The sequence below is a fragment of the Parasteatoda tepidariorum genome, chromosome 6 (genome assembly GCF_982258835.1).
Source record: "Parasteatoda tepidariorum strain Cologne lab strain chromosome 6, Ptep-v5.0, whole genome shotgun sequence".
In the NCBI taxonomy this organism is placed as follows: domain Eukaryota; kingdom Metazoa; phylum Arthropoda; class Arachnida; order Araneae; family Theridiidae; genus Parasteatoda; species Parasteatoda tepidariorum.
The window spans coordinates 104,291,711-104,319,312 of NC_141760.1; the positions used below are offsets into that span (position 1 = coordinate 104,291,711).

General features: G+C 32.2%; 1 protein-coding gene and 1 long non-coding RNA gene across 2 annotated transcripts in view; one reads left to right on the plus strand and one right to left on the minus strand.

Annotated features, from left to right (window-relative positions):
• The window catches only part of LOC122272008 (uncharacterized), a 131,924-nt gene that overhangs the window by 31,649 nt on the left and 72,673 nt on the right, over positions 1 to 27,602 (minus strand). The gene's annotated exons all lie outside the window — the stretch shown is intronic.
• The window catches only part of LOC107457235 (alkaline phosphatase), a 75,919-nt gene that overhangs the window by 516 nt on the left and 47,801 nt on the right, over positions 1 to 27,602 (plus strand). The window lies entirely within an intron of this gene.

Consider the following 27,602-nt stretch of genomic DNA (forward strand, 5'->3'; position numbering starts at 1 on the left):
TTTACAAATTATTGTAACACTTAACAGGAAGTTCTATTCCGCAATTGCTTCTCATTCATCATTCTCCCCCTTAAAAGTCAATATTTTCCGCAAAAACACAGATAGTTTACTTAATATGTAATTATTGTAGAACGAATATTTTTTTCAATTCGGGTATCGCAACGAAAATTTATCGTCTGGAAAAAATTCAACCTCAGGAATACGTACTCAATAAGAAGAAATAAATTTTACTCGCAGACGAGATAAATCAAATAGGGAACGATTTTATTTCTCAAATATTTTTTTAAATTTTAACTTGTTGAATACCCGTGCTTAGCAAGGGGTTAAAAAGTACGCATCACTTAATCAGTACTGGACAGCACTATAAAATCATGCACAAAATTTTAAAACAAATACCGATACTTCTTGTTTGGATCTTTCAACTTGGTCGATTACCCGATGACATAAAAACTGTTTTAGCTGTACAGTGTAAAAAACGAACCACCCTGAATAATTTTTGAACGAATTATCGGATTTTCACGTTCTAAGACTCCATCTTAATGGTTTGAGGGGGTGACTTCAAATGTGCTAATTAATCGGAGCAGATGATATTTTAAGTTACGAAACCGGACACAAAAGGTGAGGAAAACGATCCAAATGATAATGATCCCCCTAATGATAATTTTACTTTTTGAGTTTTCGCCATGTTTCAAAACTTTTGAAAATTTTTTGCATACAATTATAAAAATTCGTTCATCCAAAGATAATTTCATGCAAAAAATAAATTTTAGTAAATATTAACTCTTTTTTATTATTTTATTTAATAACAACAGTCGTAATTGTAAGTCGTAATTGTAATTGTAACAGTCGAATTTGTAAGATATGCAAATTTTTACTTAACTTTAAAATATCTATTTTCACATGGAAAAATACAAATTTCGAGCAAAATCGATTGTATAGTTTCTGAAAAATCAAATTTTAAACAAGTTATATATTTGATATTTGATTTCTCAGGAACTATTCGACCGATTGTGTATTCTGCCATGTAGAAATGGATACTTTAAAATTACGCAAAAATGTGCAAATCTTACTGTTCAAAAGTTTTACGACTGTTATTAAATAAAATAATAAAAAATAGTAAATATTTACAAAAATTTATTTCTTGCATGAAATTATCTTTGGATGAACGAATTTTTATAATTGTGAGTAAAAATTTTTTCAATTCGCTTTAGAAGTTAAAGAGATACGGTGAAATATGCAAAAAACAAAGTCAACATTACGGAGGGGGGCAAACTTTGGATCGCTCTCCTTACAGAACTGTGGGGACCATATTTTCCAGATTGCGGCTACCCCCTATATTTTGGGGTTTTGGAATGCGCTGATAAGATTCTAATTCAGAGAAAGTACTTTTTTGTGTCTGATTTCGTAACTTAAAATATCATCTGCACTAGTTAATTAACATATTTGAAGTCATCCTCTTGAACCATTAAGAATGAGTCCTAGAACGTAAAGATCCGATCATTAGATAAAAAGTTATTCAGGGTGGTCCGTTTTTTTTGGCACTCTGTACATCTGCATTAGATTGCCAGCCCATTTCGTCAGTTTTATTCCAGTATAATCTGGCATAATGCTGTTGCTTGAGGCAATCCATGAGATTTAAGCCGTGATGGCTCAGGAGATAGAGCGTTCGCCGTTCAAAGAGGTGAACCGGGTTCGAATCCCGGATATGGCTAGTCGATACGAATCCGCATCCGGTTTGCACCGATCACAGTGCTGACGTGATATATCATAAGTGGTAGATGGATAATGGGTTAGAGTTCCCTTGCCGTCAGGCTGACCGTGGGAGGTTTTTAGTGGTTTTCCTCCCCATGTAGCGCAATTGTGATTTAATTTTAAAAAAAAGTCATCTTTCAAGGCAAATTTCTCCCAATACTTGATCCAGGAGTTCCCTTGTCTTCAGGATTGGATTCGAAGGCTACGGAGAACATTAGTAGTCGTAAACCCTAAATTGGGTCGGTTATTTAACGACGGTTATAAAATAAAATTCATGAGATTTAAAATTTACCACCATCAAGCTACTTCATCCCGTACTTATATTTTTTTGAGTGCCGGGAAAAATCTACCATACAAACCTGCAGCATTAATCGGTAACGTAAGGGCATACTTGGTTCGTATTAAAACTTCACCGATTGGTATTAATTAAAACTGCACCATTTATGCCTATTACCAAAATTGGGTATAATATAGCCTACGTCACAGGTTGTGTTGTTCCTACTAAATTTAACCCATGAACGGCATTTTCTGCGAGTCTAACTTCAAGCCACAAATAAACAAACGAAGTGTTCGATCGTTTAAATAGCTGCTCGCCAGATTTTATTGCATTATAAAGAAAAGTTATTGAAGCTAAATACAACTAAATAAACAACAACAACTAAAACAAATAACAACAACTACTAATAACAATAACTAAATAAACAACAACTAAATTCCATTCGTTTAGCATTGCGTCATATGTTGTTCCTACTAAATCGAAGTAGTTGTGTTTTTTTCATATTATACCCAATTAAGCATGGTAGGTGTCACTAATTGTATGGTGACTATTTACGGTTCTCCGTAACAAATAAATACATTTTTCCATTAATTTTTAGTACAAAGCTTATTTTTTATTTCACTTAGTACCAATAACCAAAATTAATTAAGTATCATTGACATCAATATTTGTTCACCAAATTTTATGTATTATTAATTAATTATTATAATATCAATATTAATGAAAAGATTTATATTTATCAACATTTAATCTCTCTTGCTATTTTTGCTTGACATCAACGCGAGAGAGAGTTTATAAAATAAAGATATCTAGAGGAAAAAATGCATTTTCCACAACAAAAATCAAAATTTAAAACAAAAGGATTTGAGAAAAATTCACGTTGAAGCACTTACATTTGCTTTAACTTTCACATTAATTGCAATTTGGAAAAGAAAACTCGAGGTAAGCTCGTAAACGAAACTGGCCCCTAGAACTTGTCAAATTTCAACTCTGTTGTTGCATTTCTGCGTACTTTCGAGTGACCCGTGTGGTATTTTTTAAAGTAAGTTAATAATTCTCTATATAATTATTGAATTTTTTTGTTTCATCATGCTTCCTCAGTGATCGGAAGTAGCTACTACTGTAGTCGCTAATTTTTCCGTAGTTTGTAGTATAGTGTTCCACTTTTTAAACAAATTAGTGTAATGAGTAGTGCGAACAAAAGAAGAAAAAAAACAGTAGGGGAGAGTGGGGTCAATTGTAACAGGTTACGATTGTAACAGAGCAAAAATTTCGAGTGTCGGTTTCTAGATTTGGTTTCTAGGTGGGGCACAAGGTGTATTTAATAAATCTACATGTACACCCCTGCTGGCAACCATTTTTATGTACTTTTGAAAGAGTTACATCACAAAAAAGATATTTTCCCGCTATGTGAGTACTTTTTTTGGTATTAGAATATTATATTGTAACAAAGTAATTTTGTTTAAACAAATAAAAGTTTTTAACCGAATATGTAAGTGGACACCTTAATTAACATTTCAATAAAAAAAATTAGTTTAGTTAATTAACTACCATTTTTTTTAACAAATGAAGCTGAAATGGCGTCTTGGGGACATTTGTAACAATAAGTAAAGGGACGATTGTAACAGCTGAAAATAAATAATCTTATGTTTACAAACCATTACTTAACTCCTTAAGAACCACCAATAGTTTCCTATATCATTTATATTATGCTGCGTGTGCAGCATTATTTTATTTGTCACCTTTCACAGGATAAATTAAAATTTTTAACCCCTAAAAGTCAAAAGTTTAACTCTTTAAGTATCTGCTCATTATTATTTTTACTCCTAAAATATAACTACTATTTTGATCAATAAAAAAATATATCACAACTATGATAATATGTATAATTAAATATGTTTTAGTTGAATTTATGAACTGTTACAATTGACCCCGTAAGTGGGGACAATTGTAACAAGTACACGACTGTCAAAAATTGTTAATAACTAATATAATAACATTTAAAATAAGGTTTTTTTTTTTTCTAGTAGAGGATAGTCTACTTTACTCGTCTGTCAATTAATACTAGTAATATATAGGATTTTTTGTTAGTTAAAAATAGTTAAGTAAAAAATGTTACAATTGACCCCACTCTTCCCTACTTTATTCTTAGCAACTACTTTTAACCTTTAGTTTAGTAAAGAAACAAAGTTCAAATGTTAAAAACTTTTCGAATCTGATTGGGGCAAATCCTTCGCAGGTCCGTCAACGTACGTCATAAAAATGCCTCTGCGGCCGAGCGTAAATAAGATCTGCGTCAGATCAGATGCTCGGAAAAATCGGTGAGAGATCGTTCGAGTTGCTCCTGAGAAATCCAATTTTAAATATCTGACTTTTTTGAAATTTGATTTCGCAGGAACAATAAAGTACGTTTTTGTGCCTGATTTAGTTACTTAAAATATCGTCTGCTGTAATTAATTAACACATTTGCGGTCAAACCGCTCAACTCATTGAGATTGAGTCCTAGAACGTGAAGATGCGATCATTAGACCAAAAGTTATTCTGAATGGTCCGTTTTTTTTTTATTTTCGCTCTGTAGTCTATTACTGGGGGGATATAATAAAGCATTGATCACTTAAATCACAAATGTTTGATAGTTTCCAAACAATCACTGTAGAGAAAATCATAAAGTTTGAAAGTTAAAAGAACGAATTCAGATAAAGTGCTTTAGAATAAAAAAACTATTCCATGTAATCGTGAATTAAAATTTCCTAATATCTCCTTATATTAACCAAGTCAATTTTTTATTCAAAATCATTTTGAATATTGGTGAAAATTAAGTTCTACAGTGTTACTACATTTAAATTAAACTGAAACTACTTAAAACTACTGAAAATTAAGTTCTAAGTTTTGACTACATTTCGGAAGTAGTTGTAATTAACTACAACTGTAATAAAGTAGTTGTTAACTACAAAGAAAATGTAATTTTTTCCAACCACTGTATATTTTTCTATAATCCTTCTTAATCTCAAGTCAAGTTAATTAACATTTATGCTTTAGCTGAGTGAAACAAAACTTAAAATTAAGTTGAATACCCAAAACAGAGGATCACAAATTTTACATTGTATAACTTCCAGTTTAATAAAAAGCCCAACTTAAAAAGTTAACTTTAAATAATGTAAAAATTTGAATAAATATGGCAGAAAAATCTTTTAATTTTTTAATCACCGCTTAAATGTATACCACGCATTATGTATAGTGTTCTGTTATTTACAGTCTCTGGCGAAATTATTAAACGCCCTATAAGATTCTATATAAAATCTTAATTATCATGTGATACTACGCAGTTTTATTGATTTTACGCGACTGAAACCGGTTTGCACTTGTTTACATTCGTGTATCAATTGGTTAAATTAGACGATATATTGCATAAATACGGAATATTTATTATATCAGGTATTATATTAGTATATCATAATCATAAGACCAAATTATTAGACGCACTGTAGTGTTTTATTAATTGCATGTTTTGCACGAGTTTATATGCAATACTCTTATATTTAAGCGTGCGTGTAATGGGTTTTTATTCAGGAGATTTTTTATATACTTCCTATTTGTATTCATTTTTAACGTATTGCATTACAATGTGTTAACCAATTGATACACGAACGTAAACAAGTGTAAACCGGTTTCAGCCGCGTATGCCTTTAACGTATGACTTAATTATCAGAAATTAATTACGTCTACGTGATCACAAATGCTGTATTATAGGTCTCGCCTTAAAGTTTCTCCCCTACCTGAATGATTGATGGAGTGGGCGGAGGAGCTCTATTGAAAAACGGCACCTGTTCCCGTAGATCATTACTCACCAAATCTTTATAATGCCAACGACGATAAAGGGTCTCAAATGGAAAACCGATTTACCTCGGTTTTCCATTTGAACCTCACGAATCAGTATTGAAGTAAACAAGAAACAAATCTGCTCAACTACTATTTAACACTTGATTACTAGTTAGTATCTGAGCACAAAATAAAATAGGAAGAATCTGCTCGTCTACTAGTGAGAGATGAAAACGTATTTCGTTTCTTGTTGCAATTTAGCGAACGAAATAACTCGTTTTCTACTGCTCAAATGTTGCATTAGTAAATATGGATCATAACTACAATTGAATATTATTTTTTTACAGTAAAATAAACAAGGAATTTGGACGTTCTATTTCAATTTTAGTGCTGTGGGGGAAAGCGTTAATGTTTCTTTCTGCAATAAAACAGGATTTTATGATTTCAGTCCCACCTTCCTTTGTTATAATCTTAATAGCTGTTTTTTTTCCTTTGCGTAAATATTTATTAGCGATGACTATTACGAGCTCTTTTCTGACTTCTGGTTTGGCAGTGATTTTAAAAATATATGTTAAGCGTGGTCATTGCGTAACATCATGTGTATATATCTTTTGAACAGTTAAGCTCTCACTCACTCATTCAATGCTTACTCTACGACTTTCGATCAATTTAGAAAGTTATAAAAAAGTTTAATTTCAAAATTTTTGTCCAATCAATACCTATTGGGGTACTGGATCAGATCTCCGGTTCAGGTCAAAATTACGATCTGCGGATGGTGTGTGAATGCTCCCTCCATGAACCTTCTTGTAAAACGGGTTGTAACGTATGCGTGTGACACAAGTCGAATTCTTGACTACAGATGCCGCCACCAGGGTGCGTAACCAAATTTATGCAATACTTGATCCAGGAGTTTCCTTGTCTTCGGGATTGGGTTCAAAATCACAAGGCTACAGAGTTGAACATTAGTAGTCGTAAACCCAAAAAATTGGGTCGGCTGTTCAACGACGGTAATAAAATAAAATAGACCTCTATCTTCGTTAAATATACAACATTTGTCGCATGCAATTATCCAAACACATAAAGTCTTTATTAATAAAAGAAATAAGTAAAAAAAAATTCTTTTAAAGCATATTAGTTTAAACTATATTAAAACCATCGAGTTTATTCCAAAAATATGTAATTTTTTTTGAATTTGTGAAAGAAAGAATCTTTTTTATATATTCATTGAATAATATAAAACCATGAAATAAGTGGAAAGAAAGAGTGCATTTTATAAAAGAATTTAAGATTTTTGTTCCAGAATTCCTCAATGATATTTTTCGAAGTAAGAATTGGCCTCAACGAAAAAATGAAAGGAAAGTAGGGATCAAAAAGGTGTTTAATCTACAAAAATCAATTTTCCAAAGTGTACTTTTCTAAAAGATATATATTTACTTGCAACTGAGACTGTAGTCCCAGACTTACCGACGATAAAACAGCAACTCACTAGGGAGCAAAAAAATCAACCTCGGATTAAATCTCATATTCACTTGGGAGTAACTGAAAGAAAATATCGGAACATTTTTTTTTTTTTTTAAAGTTAAACAATTTATGAAAGGTTTCAAAATCAAGACCTATATGTGTTTGAAAAAGATTAGTGAACATATTCATCATTAACTTAAATTTTTTTTTTACTTCGTTTCTTTTAAACAACCAAAAGGTTATCTCAAAATGTTATCTTCATTCAAAGCGATAGAAATAGTGTTCATAAGGAGCTTACATTAGTTTGAAAACATCATTTACCATAAAAGCACGGTTTGCCGTGTAGAAAAATTGCTTGAATAAATTAATAAAACGGTGCAGATTTAAACAAATTACGCTTTATTAATATGAATACAAACTTGTGAAAAATTTCTTGAATAATTAATAAAAACGATGTAGATTTATACAACTTATGCTTTATTAATACGAGTACAAACTTGTTTTTAAAAATTTCATGAATAAATTAATAAAAACGGTGTAGATTTAGACAAATTATGCTGTATTAATACGAATACAAACTTGTTTAGAAAAATTTCTTGAATAAATTAATAAAAACGATGTAGATTTAAACAAATTACGCTTTATTAATACGAATACAAACTTGTTCAGAAAAATTTCTTGAATAAATAAATAAAAACGTTGCAGATTTAGACAAATTATGCTTTATAAATTTGAATACAAACTTGTTCAGAAAAATTTCTTGAATAAATAAATAAAAACGGTTCAGATTTATACAACTTATGCTTTATTAATACGAGTACAAACTTGTTTTTAAAAATTTCATGAATAAATTAATAAAAACGGTGTAGATTTAGACAAATTATGCTGTATTAATACGAATACAAACTTGTTTAGAAAAATTTATTGAATAAATTAATAAAAACGATGTAGATTTAAACAAATTACGCTTTATTAATACGAATACAAACTTGTTCAGAAAAATTTCTTGAATAAATAAATAAAAACGTTGCAGATTTAGACAAATTATGCTTTATAAATTCGAATACAAACTTGTTCAGAAAAATTTCTTGAATAAATAAATAAAAACGGTTCAGATTTATACAAATTATGCTTTATTAATACGAATACAAACTTAATTTGAAAAATGTCTTGAATAAATTAATGAAAACGGTGCAGATTTAGACAAATTATGCTTTATTAATACGAATACAAACTTGTTTAGAAAGACTTCTTGAATAAATTAATAAAAATGGTGTAGATTTCGACAAATTATATAAATTTAGACGATTTATCGCAAAAAAATTTAATTATTAGTACGCTATAATACGGACTTTTAATCTTTTTCGCTTGAGAACCATAGCAATAAATTTGAGAAATTTTGTGGTTGAAAAATTGTATTAATCAACTAAATAATAAGATTTAGCCAAAAAAAACTTTAAACAGGATGGAGATAAAATTAATGTTGGTTACTAAATCATGGGTTCGATCGGGCAAGTTTGAGTTAGATTTTTATCCTTTCTTTTTAGTGAGTCGATAAAATGAGTACCTAGCATCCTTGGGGACTAAAAACTGGAGGTTCCGCGTTCGGCTGACCACCCATCTGCTCTTGCACTTGGGGAACATCTGCTCTTGCACCCCAAAGCCCAAGCTCAAGAAAACTGAGATGGGCACAGTAGTCCTTGGCCCTCTATAGGCTGTTGCGTCACTGGGTTCAGTTTAATAGGTTACTTAATATTTGTATTTCTTTCGTGTTTGTATTTTGTTAAATGAAATTAAAAATTTGAATGAATTTATTTTATACATTTCTGTTATATTTTGTAACAGAAGAAAGGGGGAAAACATTATAAAAGGTATGATAATAATTTCAAATTATATGCGTAGTTTAACAGTATTGGTACTAGTTTGCAATCGAGTTTGGCGATCTGAAAATAAACCAAACACCAATCACAGCAAAAATTGCGATAACCTTAAGATTACGATATTTCACAGAGAAAATTTGATTAATAATTACAAAAAAGTTTTTCTTGATGTAGTACAGTCTCCGCTCTTATTTCTGTTGTTATAAAGCAACAATGTTATGAGAAATAGTATTTTCAAAATATCCTCCAAATGCTGAATTGTCAAACGTGTTATTGTTTTTGCATTTTTTGACTGAATTAGTCTATTAAATGTTTTTACCAGACTATTTTTCTTCTATAAACATCAGCCACGAATTCTGCTCTATATTCAGAATATTTGTCATTTTATGGCGCTTATTTTGAAACGGAATAACAGGGCCAGAACTCTACTATATAATGCGGCTAGGTCATAAATTGCATTAGAATGACGAAAACAAGACATAAATAACATAAAAGTGAACACAATTTTTATGATTAGAAATATTCTAAAAAGAAATTAAAAAAGGTTTTCCCACCTTGGGTGTGATGAATTTTATAAGACACCTAAATTTTCGCATTGCTTTAACACAAATCAAACTTTTTTTAAACATCGAATATCGATGCAATTTTTTTAAATATCTTTAAAAGTTTTCAATATGTCAATTTTTATAGTAAAATGAAAATGATACTCGAAATAAAGGTATTTCTTCTTAATATCTAATAATGAGCAATTCTACCATTTACATCTGAAATGCAGCACATGATTGAGATTTATTTAGAACAATGGCTGCCTCAAAGTCAAATGGGAAATTAACAAGATTATGAACTTTTTAATTAATCAAATCTCCTAAAAAAATTAAAATTTCGAATTAAACTTTTTTCATTTAAATACAAAATTTTTTTTTAACGCGATGGCGCCGAAGGCATAAAGACTGCTTTCAGCAAGTATGTATAGTTGAATGGTCACTGTTGATTTAAAACTGCATGCTTAAAAAAAAATTAGGAAACGTAAAGAAATTACACAAGAAAAGAAATAAGCGTAATATTTTGTAAATAGGTTTATTTTAATTAGATTTCTGAAGTTAATTTTTTCCCCTTTGAATATAGTTAAAATTAAAGATCTGAATCAAGATTTCATGGTAAATAAAAAAATTATAATAAACCATGAGAAATAAAAAAAAAGGTAAAAAAAAAAGAAAGAAAGAAAAATTACAGCATTAAGCTTTTGATCTAATTACAAAGTAAAAGCAGGAGTTATTCTAAGCCGGGATAGCTTGGTTGGTTGGGCGCTGGGTCCATGTTCGAGAGTTCGTGGGTTCGAACTCAGCAAGGCCGAAGACTCTCTGTGTAGTAAATGGTGATTGATCCAAGTTAAATTTGTAGAGTCGTGAACTGCTCCATGTTCCCATAACAAATTAATACCTCTGGGGGTACTGGATTGGAGGTCGATCGTTCTCTGATTCAGGTCAAAATTACGATCTGTGGATGAATGTGTGGATGAATGAATGGGTGTATGAACGAGTTCGCCCTATAAACGGGTGTGACCTATGGCTGTGGCAGAAGTCGAATTCTTGGCGGTAGATGGAGCCACTGGAAAACAAGACTGTGTTGCACATCTGTGCTAACACAAGTGGTGAACAAAGCTGATTGATTCGAATTCCCCACTCGGCTCGCAGCGACCACAGTGCCAACATAAAATATCCTCAATGGTAGACGGACCATGGGTTAGATTCCCCTTTCCGTCAGGCTAAACGTGGGTGGTTTTCCTCTCCATATAAAGCAAAAGTGGGTTAGTTCCATCTAAATGTCCTCTACGAAGGCAAATTTCTCCCAATACTTGATTCAGGAGCATCCTTGTCTTCTGAATTGGGTTCAAAATGACAAGGCTACGGAGTTCAACATAAGTAGCCGTAAACCCTAAATTGGGTAGGTTGTTCAACGACGGTTATAAAATAGAATGAAAGTGATGAACATGGTTGAAAAAGCCCTGGTGGTATTAAAGAAAAAAAATCCTGCTCTGAGGGAGAAAAAAGATCATCTTTTTATCCGACCTCCAAGCGTGAAGGAGATGACTTCATTATCTGCATTTTGTTATGATCTGTAACAGGTGCACAAGGAAAAATTGCTATTAGTAGTCAGCAGTTTTATTTTACTCAACAATGAACAAAACTAAGAAAAAATCTCAGGACAAGGTGGTGAAAAATTTGATGTAAGTGACAATTTCGATTTTCAGCAACAGAATGGCCATACCCACATTTCTATTTTGTGAGACTATAGACCACTTTAGTGCCAAATCAGCCCCGTACACCACCCCAGTCTCCAGATCTAAACTCAGTTGATCATGTGTGAGTTTTATGCGAACAAATGATCAACATGAATTAACATTGACATCTTCAGAGGTTAATACGAATATTCCCTTCTGTTTCAAAAAATTCCACATTTATTTACTCTTGAACTATTTTTTATCCCTAGAGGAATAAATTTCCTTTTCAGGATGATTGAAGATTCCCTCTTATGAATTCGTCACGTAATGCCAAAGGATGTTCAAATAAGATAACCGAACTTTCTTCCCCGTGCATTTCTCCCTTTTCTATCCTAAGAAGGGAAAAATAGAAAAGGGCTATTCAATAATTGGCGCAACATTTCTATCTATACATAGACCATTAGATGAAACCCCATTTCCCTAGTTGGGGGGAGATTATTGTCTCTCAGTGGCTCCTCTTTTACTTATTTTGCTAAAAAGACTCGAGTATCCTCTTTTTTTCCTGCTGAGGATATTTTATGAGGGCAGCATGCATTATTACTAATGAGCCCTACTATCCTGATATTATTCCCTTCCTCTTGATATTCATGAGGGATTGTTAGGGAAGAAAGTTTTGGATAACCCCCCCCCTGTCTTTAAAAGTTTATCCCGGAAGGGGAATAGTAAATAAAGGTGAATTGAGAAAAAAAAACAGTAACAATTATTTGAAAATTTATTGTCACAAAATGCACTGTCTTTGTATGTAAATATTTACATTTGAAAATAAATTTGCTATCGCTGAGATTCGAACCACAATATCGTACATTCTTTGGCCATCCTTTGACCATCCTTCAGTTCTGCAATAAAGGTGTGCCAGCACAGCTCAATCGAATTTACGATACTATGGATATGTGTGGTAATGTTGTTGTTGTTGTAATTCATTTACGTCACACTAGAGGTGCACAATAGGCTATTGGTGGTGGTCTGGGAAACATCAAGGAGGATGATCCGAAGACATGCCATCACAATTTTGATCCTCTGCAGAGGGTGTGGCACCCCTTCTTCGATAGCCCGATGACCTGCACGCGAAGTCGAGCACTTTACGGTAGAACAATTTAACCTATACCGCACACTTTCGATCTCTACGCAGATTGATTGAATTGGTCACCCACCAGCACACTGACCGCAGCCACTGATGCTTGGCTTCGGTGATCTGCTGGGAACCGTGTCTTAACGATCAGTCCACTGCGGGAAATGCGTGGCAATAGGTACTGCTACCTAACACGGGGCACAGACTCGGCGGGCATTCTGTAAGTGAGAGAAATTATTGATCTTGTTTTTCAAATGTGGTGTATATTAAGTTAATTATGATACTTTTATCTTAATATAAAATATTTTTTTAAAAAATTCGACTACTGAAAACTAGTAAAAAATAATTCTATACTTTAATGACACCTGGAAGGGTAATATTTTTTTTGCAAAACTAAATTATTGTCTAGTTGAAACAAAATAACTAAATTAAGTCTTATGAACCTTCGGTAATGACACGTAACAAATTTTTTATTTTATTTATTTCGTAAACTTGAAAACCTACTTATCTGTGAGTCTTTTTTTAGTTTACTATACAAAAATAAAGTAAATGAAAATCGAGTTGGCTCTGTGGCACTGAACTGACATTGCGGGGGACTGGGGTTCGATAGTCAGGGGTTTATTCCTAAAAGTTCATCTCAATTACAAATAATATCTTGTTGCGAAAATGTATTTAGAGTTCTCCTGTTCTTTTGTATTAAGGGTGGTCTGTTTATTTATTATTATTCTTATTATTTTGCGTACTGCATATTGCAGATTGTTTCGAAGTACATTGTTTAGTACAGATTGTTTAGTATAATAACTAAAATTTTTCCTCACCACCTTTCATCTCGAGTAGAATTTGGATTTTTAAAATTTATTAATAGTTTCGAGCAAATTGGGATTTGCCTTCAACATTGCTATCTCTACTTCATTTCGCCTTTTCCCATAAGGAATTGAAGTTGTGTCGCAGCCTCTCAAAGCATGGAGAAACAATAAATTTTTTACGATAGTTGCATCACTTTCTGAACTGTAATTTTTATCTCCCCGTTTACGGAAAATAAATTTGCTGTAAAAGTGCTGTTGCTTCGGTAGATGAAATTGATAAGGATACCAACAGATCAACAACCTCCCTAACAACTACAACAGATTAAAATGTTAATAAATAAATAAATAAAATAACGCTAAAATTAAGACTATTAAGGTCCTTAAAAACTATAAGATGTTAACCCTTTGACGCAAAATTTTTATTAAACCTTTTTTTTCCTCAATATTTTGCGGTAGTTTAGGTCAAAATAAATTAGGAAAACTACATTTAGCATTCGAATAATTTATGGATATGAAATACAGCAGGGAACACCGGTGTCTGCGTGAAAGAATAATTTTCCAACAACACTCACTTCCAAACAACAACTTTTCACCCATTTCTAGTTATTTAGATCTAACAGTTATTCATCTTTGAAATTTCATTCATCAACAAATATCTTGAATATGAATGGAAAAAAAATTCAAACTACTTTTCTTTAGATTTTATGTTTTACTACACATATAATTCCGATAGTCTATCGGATTTTTTTTATACTAACTATCAGACTGTTTTTCATAATTAAAAGTATCAAAATATATTTTTGTTTGTTATTAAAGCTTCAGAAAAAATACATAAAAGCTACACCCGTGAATTATCTGTGTCAAAAGGTTACAATATGATTTTTGGGGAAGTTTATTCGATGCTCTCTGGCACTAATATCTTTCTGTAAGATATTTTTAATAATAACAAACATATATGTTACTCATTTAAAATAACAAAAGCACTGTGTTTACAAAAAAAATATATATATATATAATTTTTTAATTGAACATGTAATAATTTTTTTATTCTAATATTATGGGATATATTCTCGAATTTTGTTTGGAGGGAGAACGAACAAATTATTTCCTTCTTTGCATTTTGTAAATAATCACCACAATAAAGAAAATTAAAAATCATGAAATTCGTAATAGTAAGTGCCGAAAAAAGGATCGATAATGAAATCACGCAAATCGGATTCATCGAACGAGTGTTTCGTTTCAAAATTATGTTTTTGTAGTAAAGGTTTTTGTAATATCGTATAATATATATCGGATTTAAAACCTATGGAGAAATCAGTAGCCATAACTGCCAAAAATTCGATCGAATTATTGCCTTAAAAAGTAAGTACTCAAATGCACGATTTGAATATTCCATATCGTTTGAAATATATCGGGATACTTGAAATCCACGTGAAAATCAATATCAATGGACTGCCGAAAATACAATCGAAATAATACATCAATTTACAGTTCGATGGGCGTAAATTGAGTGTCAAAAAGTGATTATGTAAATGCATGATTCAATCATTACGTGCAAATTTCCGTAGAAAGGAAAATTAATTTTTTTTACTTTCAAAGGAAAAATCTTCCCGCATAAACTCTGTAACGTTCCGCGACAATGTCGCCGTGTCGTTGCAATTTTGCCACGGGATTCGAGGCGAGGGAGAAATCTCCTTGGAAGTTGGAAATATTTTTTTTCATTCATGCAAATCAAGACTTTAGAAGAGAATTTTCATAAAATTTCAAACCTCTATTAATTAATTCATCCCCAGATTTTCCGTTGAAGTACTAAGAGTTCATACCATTGCAATAAAAAAGAAATTTCCAGTTAATTTTTTGACTTATTATCCGTTCGGACAAAATGTAGGTAAAGATTTTGTAGGAAATTTTCTCTATTGCGTTTTGTAAATATTGTGAGAATGAAAGTTTTAATTTTAATAATTTTACTTTATATAAGTCATTGAACAGCCGATCCAATTTTTGGGTTTACGACTACTAATGTTCAACTACGTAGTCTTGTAATTTTGAACCCAATCCAGAAGACAAGGGAACTCCTGGGTCAAGTATTGGGAGCAATTCGCCTTCGTGGAGGAGTTTTTGATGGAGCTAACCAGCATTTGCGTTACAGGGAGAGGAAAACCACGAAAACCTCCCACGGTTAGCCTGACGGCAAAGGGATTCTAACCCATGATCCGTCTTCCACTGAGGATATTTCACGTAAGCACTGTGGTCTGTGCAAGCCGGGTGCGAAATTCGTATCGACCAGCCAAATGCCGGGTTTCGAATCCGGGTCAACTCATTGGAAGGCGAAAGCTCTATCCCCTGAGCCATTGTGGCTCAAGTTAAATAATTGCTTTTTTACCTTTTTTTAAAACTCGTAACTTAGTGTTTTAGCATAAATGAGTTTTACAATCAAGTACTCAAAATATATTTACGCGCATATATAAGTTTAAAATAAAAACAGCTTTTTTAAAAAAAAGAAAATCTTTTTTCATATCTTAATGTTTTTGAAAGAGTGTTGACAGAAACACTGGGAAAGAAGTTTTTATTGTTTATTTCATAAGTGTCGATCTATGGAAACAGATTTTCACTATTTGTTTTTTTTTCTTCAATCTAGCATATTACTAACCAAAATTTCTGTTAAGCTCGTTGATAATCGCTGATTGTAATGTGAAGAGATTGCATTAATGTTTTCATAAGTTACTAATTATCAGCTATATACGAGTATAATGTTACCGCAAATTACCGAACGCAAAAGAATGGCCACTTTCATCAGAGAATGTCAACGACCCCCTGAATGTCCGAAATATTTGTTATATCCTATTTGATATTAATTTATTCGTAGATATTATTTTATTTATTCGAGATTTTAATATCTGCTGAGAATAGATTAGGAGAAACATATTTTTTTCGGAGTACCGGAGTTCGGAATACCAGACAGTGGCACTTAACTAGACCTAGTATATATTTCGGACATTTACCAAAGCGACTATGTGATTGTCAACATTCACCGGTGGAAGTCAACAACCACAGATTTCAGTCATTTACAGTAACAAATATATATATATATATATATATATATATATATATATATATATATATATATATATATATATATATATATATATATATATATATATATATATAGTGTGTGTGTGTGTGTGTGCGTGTTTTAAATTATTTTACTCTGAAAACATATCTTATATCTTAAACTACATGTATAAAATTTTCGCAAAAAAAAAAAGAATTAGAAATTGCCTTTATGCTAAATGAAATTTTTATTAAGGTACTTTAAAATGAAAGTATGAAAAAAATTAATAAACTGTCATTTAAGTTGTTAATCCACAACAAATGGTTTAAAATGAAATGAAGTATTAAATGGGGAAAAAATGAAGTATCATCAAAACAAAATGAATGAAATGCGTTATGATTGTTACAATTATTCTATAACTATCATTAGTTGGTTTCGAGCGCTAAGTTATACTGAACACAGTTAAACTTTATTTTAATTGGATGAACTTCTAAAAATGTGTTTTGCTTATTCTAATAACGTAAAGCCACCGGCAAGGGCAGAAAATAATCATAATTAATTTCTTATTTTTTGTCTTATTATTTTAGTTGGTATATTTTACAGGATTATGCATGACTTCGTAGTGTACTGATTTATTCATAATTTAATTTTTATCACCCTGTATGAAGAACGGGTATTCAGCTACTATTCCATAAAGCGGAAAACATATTTTCAAAATTCAAGTGTTTATTTATAAACACCCTTTTAGTGCTTCATGATTTTTTTAAAAAAAACAGGAATTATTTTTTTTTTTATGCTTCATGTGATACATAACTTGAACTTCACATAAATCATTCTTTGCATCTAATTTAAATGCATCCATAAAAAAAAAAGATTGTTTTTTTTACTTCAAATGAAAGTATAATTTTTTCCCCTCTTTGCAATGTAATACGAAGGAAACATGATGATGAACATTTACTTTGAACAATAGGAAACGAACTTAATTTTTAACGCTGAAAAAATAATAAGCAAAATTGTGTAAGTATCTTATTCGCCATTCTGGATGCAGGTAGGGTGATCGATTAAACATTTATTTTACAACCGTTGCCAACTTTTTTAAAAAAGTATCGTTTTTTTAATCAACATTAATCATTCCAAAGCTTAAGTTTCTTCTTTCTACTTTTTTTACAACTTGAGAAGAATTACCAGCAAACGAAGGGGGGGGGTGATTAAGTCCCCCCCCTTTAAGTCAATCGTTCGGCTGTCACAAAAACGTCTGCCTCCTCAATCCATTTAACTACTTCAAAACTCATCTGAAGGGATTTGAACTTATTTTTGGGAGTGTTTATATTGTGGAAAATTATTATATTAATTACGTTCTTATTTTTTTTTATAATTGTTGTTGAACAGCTAACCGAATTTTCAGTTTGCGGTTACCAATGTTCTTTAGTATGGTTCATATTTACCGTTGCTCAGTAATTTGAGAGCATTTAGTTTTTATAATATTTTATAACCGTCGTTGAACAGCCAACCCAATTTTTGGGTGTACGACTACTAATATTCAACTCCGTAGCCTTGTAATTTTGAACCCAATCCAGAAGACAAGGTAACTCCTGGATCAAGTTTTGGGAGAAATTTGTCTTCGTGGAGGATTTCTTGGTGGAACTAACCTGCATTTGCGGTACATGGGGAGGAAAACCAAGAATTCCTCCCACGGGGAGCCTGACGGTAAGGGGACTCTAAACCATGATCCGCCAATAGATCGTTCACCACTTGGCTCCACCTCTTCGGACGCAGAATTCATTTCAGGGCGGGGGTAAGAGGAGACATATTCCAGCGCTTTAAATTGAGACAACCCTTAATGAGAGCCAAACACTATTCGTGAATTCTTTTTCAGTCACTTACTTCACTTTTTCATCTGCTATTATACTTTTCATTACTCTAGCTAATTAAATATATTTTAAATTTAGAAACAGCTGTTCAAGATGTCTCGAAAAAGAACAAACTATAAAAATAAATATTTTTGTCATACTGTCGCCAAATAGCAACCTTGTTCAGGATTGTTCACATCCTTCTCTCAAAAAATAGTGATATAGTATAGTTGAATACCACGTGATGAAAGAGGAGCCAAGTGCCGACTCCTGGTGAATGAACTATAGCTCTGATGATATTTTACGTCAGCACTGTGGTCGATGCGAGCCGGGTGCGGAATTCGAATTAACCAGCCATTACCGGGATTCGATCCCGGTTCACTTCATTGGGAGGCAAGCGCTCTATCCCCTGAGCCACCATGACTAATTACGTTTCAATTACTTTGATTCGTTTCAAGACTAAGGTTTCATTCCCAGCGATGGTTAGTCGATACTAACTTTGTTGAACAGAGCTGACGTAAAATAAGCAAAGTAGTTAGATCTTCGTGGTTTTCCTCTCCCCGTAACGCTAATGATGATCAGTTGAAGCAGAAGGTCCTCAACGTCTGTTCGAATGCTTGATCCAGGAGTTCCCCTGTCTTCTGGGTTGGGTTCAAAATTGCAATAAGTTCAACATTGATAGTCGTAAAAATGTGTCGCCGGTTATGAAATGAAGGACACTCGTTACAGCATAAATTATACATCTGATTTGTCATAAAAGTCATTAAAAATTAAGTGCATCGGTATATTTAAGCAGAGATGTGGAATCAAGAAGTTTTCGAATCAACCTGATTACATCAACCACTTTAAGTACTTCCCTTAATATTTTCAGCGAATCCCAATATTATTGTTAAGTAAATATTAATTTCGATTACATACATTTTCTATTTTTTTATCTACAAATAGAATTTAAGATATTTTATTTTAGATTACATTTAGTAAAGTAATATAATAAAGCAGAAATAAACTTTACGAAATACGTTTGTCCATAATATTAAAAATTGCGCAAAATCATTATTAGGAGCTGAGATTAGGCTGAAAGCTGAGATTTTAAATTTTGATGTTTTTGCAAATATTATTTTTTTATATATACCTTATTCACTGAATTTACTTTATATATTTTTTTTCTTACATCTAGTATTGTAGCAATTATTATTGCTAATGCTATGAACGCTAAAATAGAATTTCAAACAACTGATAAAACAAAATTTATTTTTGAAAAAGTATTTTTTGCACACTATGTGTGTAGTCTATACCAGTGGTTACCAACCGGCGGCCGGCGAAGCCTTTTTTTGTGGCTAGCGAACTAAAATATATTAGTTATTTTTTTGCAGACAATTTTCGAAAAATCTATATGGTTTTAAAATACTTTTCTTTCGTTTAAAAAAAAACCTAATTTCTTCGTTTCGGTGAAATTTAACATACCAACGGTGCAAAAAAAAAATTTTCTCAGGTTTTGCATCCAGAATCTTCTTTTTTTTTATTTCGTATTTTTTTTTTTTTTTTTTTTTTTTTTTTTTTTTTTTTATGAACATAATTTAGCGCGTGTGAATCAGAAATTTTCTCGAAGAAATTCTTCCATTTAATTCTTTGAAACCACTCATTTTGGACGAAATTATTTACATTTATAAATTTTAAAACGCATAAAAGAGGGAATGAATATCATGTTTTATTTAAATTCCTTGAATTGAATATCACATGAGCTGAAAAGAAAAAAAAAATTCCATATACTCGAGAATTTTTTTGTTGTTGTTGCTATAATTCCTAATAAGTCGAAAAAAATGTGATAGATTAAAAAAGCTTTGATATAAATCTGACAGCAATATTTAATGTTCCTTCAAACTTAAAAGAGTCCTTTATAAAATTTTAAATTAAGTTGTGGCCCGCCATTTGACCGGTGTTTTTAATTGCGGCCCCCGGCCACATGTAAGTTGGAAACCCCTGGTCTATACCATACAAAGAGCCCAAATATATAAAAATCTCAATTTGAGTATTTTTTGATGCTTACGTTGATTTTTCAATTGCACGGCAGTGTTTATGCAAATGTGTGTCCACAAGGTGACATTAGTTATTATTCATTAATAAAAAGTGATTATTAAAATATGCATATTTTTTTTTTAATTATCTCAGGCGATAGAGCGTTCGAATTGAATTATTTATTTTTGATTTATCAATTACTTTTATGCTTATTGTAGATTATTTTTAGAATTGAAAGTTAAAATTTGAAGAAAAAAAATTTAAGAAAAAACTAAGCATCTTAATCTAAAGCATCTAAATCTTATCTAAGTATCTAAAATGTATCTAAATATATGAGTGTAGCTCTTATTTAGAGAGCTCTTATTGACGATCTCTGAAGCAGATCTTCAACCTCATGTTGCAGTCAAATTGCACAAAAGACGAGGATTTTTTTTGAAGGAACTAACCCTCATTTGCGTTACATGGAGAGGAAAACCATTAAAACCTCCCACGGTTGGCTAACCGTGCCTAGCCTGACGACAAGGGGACTTTGTTCTTTGTTTTACCCATGATCTGTCTACCACTGAGGATATTTTACGTCAGCACTGTGGTCGGTACGAACCGGGTGCGGTATTCGTATCGACCAGACATCGCTGGGATTCAAACCCGGTTCACCTCATTGTATCACGATGTATTTTATTTTATTTTATTTTATTTTCTAACCGTCGTTGAACAACCGATCCAAATTTTGGGTTACGACTACCAATGTTCAACTCCGTAGCCTTGTAATTTTGAACCCCATGCAGAAGACAAGGGAACTCCTGTATCAAGTATTGCGAGAAATTTGCCTTCGCGGAAGATTTTTTTTTATGGAGCTAGCCCGCATTTGTGTTGCATGGAGAGGAAAACCACGATAACCTCCCATGGTTAGCCTGACGGCAACGGTACTCTAACCCTTGATCCGTCAACCCTTGAGGATATTTTAAGACAGCACTGTGGTCGATGTATCACGATATTGATGTTTTTTGCAATATATCACGATATTGCTTATCGGTGAGCAATGTTTGTGTTGGCTACATTTTGGGAGTTGCCAACGCATGGTCTTTTTTAGTCCCGTTACAGTTATGCGCTTAGAATGCACAGAAGTACATCTGAAGATGCCACCAAGAATTTCGTTTTTAAACTCTCCCGAACAATCGTGGCTTATCATTATTAAACCCCTCAACCATATACGCAAATATAAGTATAAATAAATCTTGGGAAAAAGAACCTGGAAAAGACGTCATGTCAGTCAATCCGGTCTTATCGTTTTTTTTTTGTTTTTTTTCTTTTTTTTTTTGTTTTTTTTTTTCCTTTGCCTAAACTACGGATTGTGGAACGGAAATGAAAAAGAGAAGTTTAAAAAAAAATGGAAAATAAATAAAGAAAAATGAAAAGGGGAAAAAATGCGAAGTATTCGAGATCTTGGAGGAGGGGGAAGCCAGGCAATGATTCTAAATTGAAATTCCATTGAGTAGAAACAATTTGCTAGGGTTTTTCAAAATCCCTTAAAAGTCAAACAAATGTGTCCAGAGAATTTTTATTTATTCGAGCGTTCATTTATACATTTTTTTTCTTCTTCTCTCTTCGGCCATGATTGTTTTTTTTTTCTTTTCTGGAGAGACTTTTATTCCATCAAACGATTCTGGGAATGATTTCTGATTTTTTTAATATTCTTTTCCGCTGTGTTTTAGAAAAGAGATTGGAATGTTTTTGAGAGGAAAGTGAAAAGTTGTTGTGTGTGTGTGTGGTTAATATCTTAATTAAGAAAAAAATCTAACAAATGCACGGAATTTCAATGTATAATTACATTTACTTGCGCTGCGCATGTTTTGGCAATTGAAATTAAAATTAAGAAATAACAAAATGAAAAAAAAATTAAAATAAAAGTTGTGATCGTCTTATTACCCATTGATCAAATGCTTTTTCTTTCTGGATTGACTCCGTTAAACGCCACAAGTCAAATCATGGATTGCAAAAAACTGTCTCCATTGATGTCTGTCGTCGAATTGGTTTATCATATCCTGCCCATGTACGTGTTTCAAGACGTCACAAAATACTTTTCCTACTTCAGCATTTATATTTTTTCAAAATCACCGTCAAGCCAGTAATAATACGTTAATAATAAAAAGAATATAAAAATACTTAAAATTATTATTATGTTAATACATTGAAAAGGCCTGCTAGTGAAAATAAAAAGTAAAACAGCAGCAGTCGCCATAGCAACGCATGCAATGACGACGCATGCGCACTGTTTACTATTACTCTTGAACACAGTTGAAAAGTGTGTGGACGCCATCAATCCAAATCAAGACCCATTTTGCCCATGGGTTATAGAAACATTTATAATTTAACAAATTAGTAATGTTTATGAAAACTAACATATGTTTAGGTTGATTTACTAAATTCAAATCACATTATTACTATAATAATGATAAATAGGTTTGATTATTTCGATTTATGCTTTAGTCGTATTTGATTATATGAATTTAAAATTGGGATAAAAATTAATCATTTAACTCATTCAATGATATTTATAAAATTTTTCATTAGTTTAAGTTGACTTACTAAATTCATATTATTGTTATTTGATTTACACGTTTTTTTTAAATTTTATTTATATGTTAGTATTTGATTATGGAAATTAAAAAATGGTATAGAAATTTACAAATAAAGTTAACAAATAAAAGTTAACAAATAAATAATGTTTAGAAAAATTTTCATTAGTTTAGGTTGATTTACTAAATTGAAAAAGTTGATTATTTGATTTATAAGTTAAAAATTATATTATCAATTGTACATATACACTGTACACACTGATGAACTCAATAAAATAATGTGTGGCCCATATAGCAAAAATTCTTCCGTAGTAGCTCCCACGGAGGAATCGCTCAACCTCCCCCGGAGCTCCCGACTTTTCCCGAATTTCTCCCGCGGAGCTCCTCAGTAATGCAAAATGTCCGCACCTTTCAATTCCTCAGTTCCTCCGGCGGGCTTCCCGAAAATCACTCCATAGGAGGAGCCGAGGAAGAATGATGAGGAAGTTTCAAGGTCTCATACTTTCCGATGGCTTTCCCCGGGCAGTCTCCTAAGGAAGAACTGAGGAAGTTTCAAGGTCGCATACTTTCCTCGGGTACTCTCTTTAGGAAGTGCTGAGGTAGATTTGAATCTTATGGCTTTCCCTTAGGCTACTAATACATATAATTATACTTACTAATACATCTACATTATTAGATTCCCAAAAACTCCAAGTTGTTTGTGGAAATCAAACGATGCGGCTTAGAAGGGGCAATAGAAGGAAAGACTTGATATCAAAATAATAAACAAGTTCCCTCACTAAAGCCCCACTGAGCCAAACAAAATAATAAACAAAATACAAACAAAACACATACAAAATAATAAACTATCGTATCTTTAAAATAATACTCTTTTTATTAACAGACATTTCTTATTATATCAAAGATAAAATCGGAGAACAAGTATGTTACTAAGCCTAACTCAGTAACGTGGAAATCATTAACTACTTTAACACAGATAATTAGAATTATAAAATGTGGTAAACGTTTAAAATACATAGATACAATATTATAAACTGAAAAAAATTATTCAAAGCGATTAACTTACTTTATTTACAGAATCATAAATGAAGAGCTCAAAATTACAACAGTCAACATAGCTACACTTGATTACACCTGTAAGCAACAAACTATGTATACCTCCGCGCAATTTCTTCAGCAGGGTTACTTTTCAAAAATTCCTTGGTGAGAATTAAATTCTAGTCAAGCACATCTAGCGCATGCGCAATTGCTCAGCCGGTCGCACGCACAGACATAAGTAATTTTGATGCTCCTACGGAATAACCAGGGAGAAAAATCCATTGGATTGATTTCTAACGGATGACCGGTGGAGGAATATCCGTAGGCGATGTTTCCGAAGGACTTCCTACGTATCGTTATCCGTAGGAATGTTAGAATGGAATTTCCCTCGGCTTTCCCCTATTTATCCGCGCCTTCCCTCGGAAGAAAGGGATGCATTTGGGAGGTCCTAGGGAAAGGTTTCGGAAGATGAGTGCTATATGGGGGAAAATAAAATGAAGTAATATAAATAATTTTAATTTTAATTTTACGTCATCACATAGAAATCTAGTTGTCTGATTTATATCAGAGGAGGGTTAGAAACAACGACTATATAAATTTATAACGAAAAAATTCATTTTGAAATGGTACTCTTTACTATTTTTCAAATTTATTTTGAATATTAAAAATTATCAATGAACCAAGCGCTATGATACCCAGATAATTTAAAGAGAAGAGTTGTGCACTGAATGACTCAATTGATGATAAATAACAATCATTCAGCAGAATTGCATGGAGATTAAATAATAATATCATAAGTTAACAAATTTTACCATCATCATTTGAATGGCTTAAACCAGTTTCTTTTTCGACCTTAAATAATCAACCTTCTTTCGGTGGATCTAAAAAACGTATTAAACAAAACTTTATTTTTAAATTATTCAATAAGAATAATAAAATTTTTCCTCGTTTTATCAATCTTAAACTAGGCTTTAAGCCCGACAGTTTAGTTCGTAGTTTTTGAAGTGAATCTAGTTTTACTATGAATATCTTTTCGATGTTTACCCATAAGAGGGATATAAATAAAACAAAAGAATTGGGTACTCGCACTTCAAGAAGACGTTCCATACCCACTCATGTGACCTATGATGTCAGTGCCAGCTAATCTTTATCAACAAAATGGCGTATTAAAGTTGAACTAAGTTTCTCGACATAAGTTAAATGTTAATTATGGTAAGTTATTTAAATACAGAGCCGTATGGCACATCGAATTTATTGAAATATAATTGTTTCTCGTCTACTTCTTTCACTTAACTTAGATTTATTATTTGTTTATGTATTTTACTGTAACCGTGACGTAGTTTTGTATTGGGTACCTGGCAACTTCATATGATTGTGCTATATATTAGCTTCCCGTTCGGAAACGGGATCACAGTAGGCTAGTTTTTGTAGTATGCTCACTCATCAAATCTGGGGATAATGGAGGCCATCCTAAAGGGGAAAACGCTCTCTAGTTGTGGTGTAAGATTTCAATTTTCGTTAACTCTCCATTTTAATAAACATTTATTAATGAAAATACACTAAAAGAAATAATTTGTAACATTTAGAGATCCTGTGAGAGTTAGACGCGCCTGTCTTGGCGAGTGGTGGCCATTTTGGCGATGAACTGTTGAGAAGGATCCATAAAGTTTAAATGAGAACACTGCCTTTGAACGTTCTCTCGCTCGAGATTTTTGTTTTTTATATTATTTCGTGTGTTGTCTGAATGTTATGTTTGTTTGTATTTATTTGTGTGTGTTGCGAAAGATTTAATAAGTAATAGATTCCCAATCCTGGAATACTTATTTGCCACACATTACAGTGGTTTCGGAAGCCATTTTGTCTTCTTTTGTAGCTAGATTAAATTCACATCAATTAATTATGTCACAACCTAATTTTTTCGTGAAATTTTTTCTTTACAGTACTATTTGAAGCAGAGTGCCCACAATTACCCGTTGCAATTCTGAACATTCCGTACTAAATAGCCCATTTTATTTTATTTTATAACCGTCGTTGAACAGCCAATCCAATTTTTGGGTTTACGTCTTCTAATGTTCAACTTCGTAGCCTTGCAATTTTGAGCCCAATCCAAGAGACAAGAGATTTCCTGGATCGAGTATTGGGAGAAAGTTTGCCTTCGGGGAGGACTTCTTAATGGAACTAACCCGCATTTGCTTTATGGAAATGAAGACTACGAGAACCTCCCACGGTTAGCCTGACGGCAAGGGGATTCTAACCCATGATCAGTATACCACTGAGGATATTTCAAGTCGGGGCAAGCCGGATGCGGATTCGTACAGACCAGCCATTAGTGGGATTCGAACCCGGTTCTCTTCATTGGAGGGCGAACGCTCTATCCTCTGAGCCATCACGGCTCTAAATAACCCATTAAAAGAAATAATATGCGATGATTTTTATTGGACGAAAATGTGAAGAAACTCATTCAACTTTGAACAGTAAGCAATGATTGATAACGCGAACATCACTTTTTTAAGTGTTAAGGTAAGTGGGAAGACGCATTTATTATCCGACATGCATTAATGGCGTTGCCATATTTCTCTTCATCGGTTTTAAAACAACGACGCACCAACAACAACAACGAAAAAATATATTCGTTTTAAGAAACTTCCTTCACAAAATGTCATTCTTTGGAAGAAACTTTCAAACTTAATTTAAGCATACGAAAAAGGCTCGGGTGTTTTATATTGATATTGATGGGAAAAGAACACACAAAAGAACTTTTTTCTTTTCTGTTCTTTTCCATTTATTGACAGTTTTGTACGGTTTTCCCATGCAAGGAACTTCCTTTTTGTTCGATCAAAAGTATTTTGTTCTCTCCTTGTGTGATGGGGGTTGTTGTTACCTCTTTTGCAGAGAATGATGCCTCATTACCCTTTAAGATAAGATTGCATTGTTTGTTATGAAGAATCATATTTGGTTGCGGACAAAATATTTCTGCAACGGGTTTTTCAGCTGATATCAGGCCATTGATTGAATTTTTCTGACAAAAAAATAGACAATAAGAAGGAATATTTCTTAAAAGATGAAAGAAAAAAATATAGAAATATTATGTATTTTTGTTCTTGTTTTATTCATTTGATTTTAAATGTATTGCTTGGAGTTAAAAAGATGTTGGTAGCTAACGAATTGGATTTTATGGAATTATTTACGAAAGGCAAATTCAAAAAGATAAAAAAAATCTAATGAAATCGATGCAAATATTTTATCTGAAAAAACAGTGCTTTATATTCTTTTCTTTTAATGGAATTTTGACGCTCAAATAATCACGATTCCTTAGTTTTTTTGGGGGGGAAAGAACATCCTCTTTTAAGAATATTTATGCATGATGCGTAATTTATTGTTCTATCATGAAATCTCATTTAGATATCTTTCTAAATTTAAAAAAATAAAAATAAAAATTACGGTGTCATGTTTTCACAGCCGCTGTTTTAGAAAATTCTTGTTGCGTACGCTTTTCACTTTCATCACGCATATACCGTTGGTTGAAAAAATATGACATTTTGCACGTATTTAGACCAATGTTTACGGAACATTCTGATAAGAAAATAATATTAATGTGAACATTAGTTTTTGAGTCATTTTATTTCACCGAAAATGAAGATTATTATTCGAGTCGCGTCCTTCAGATTAGAAAACACAATTATTTTTTGATTCACCTCCTGCAGATTAGCAAGGACAATTAATTT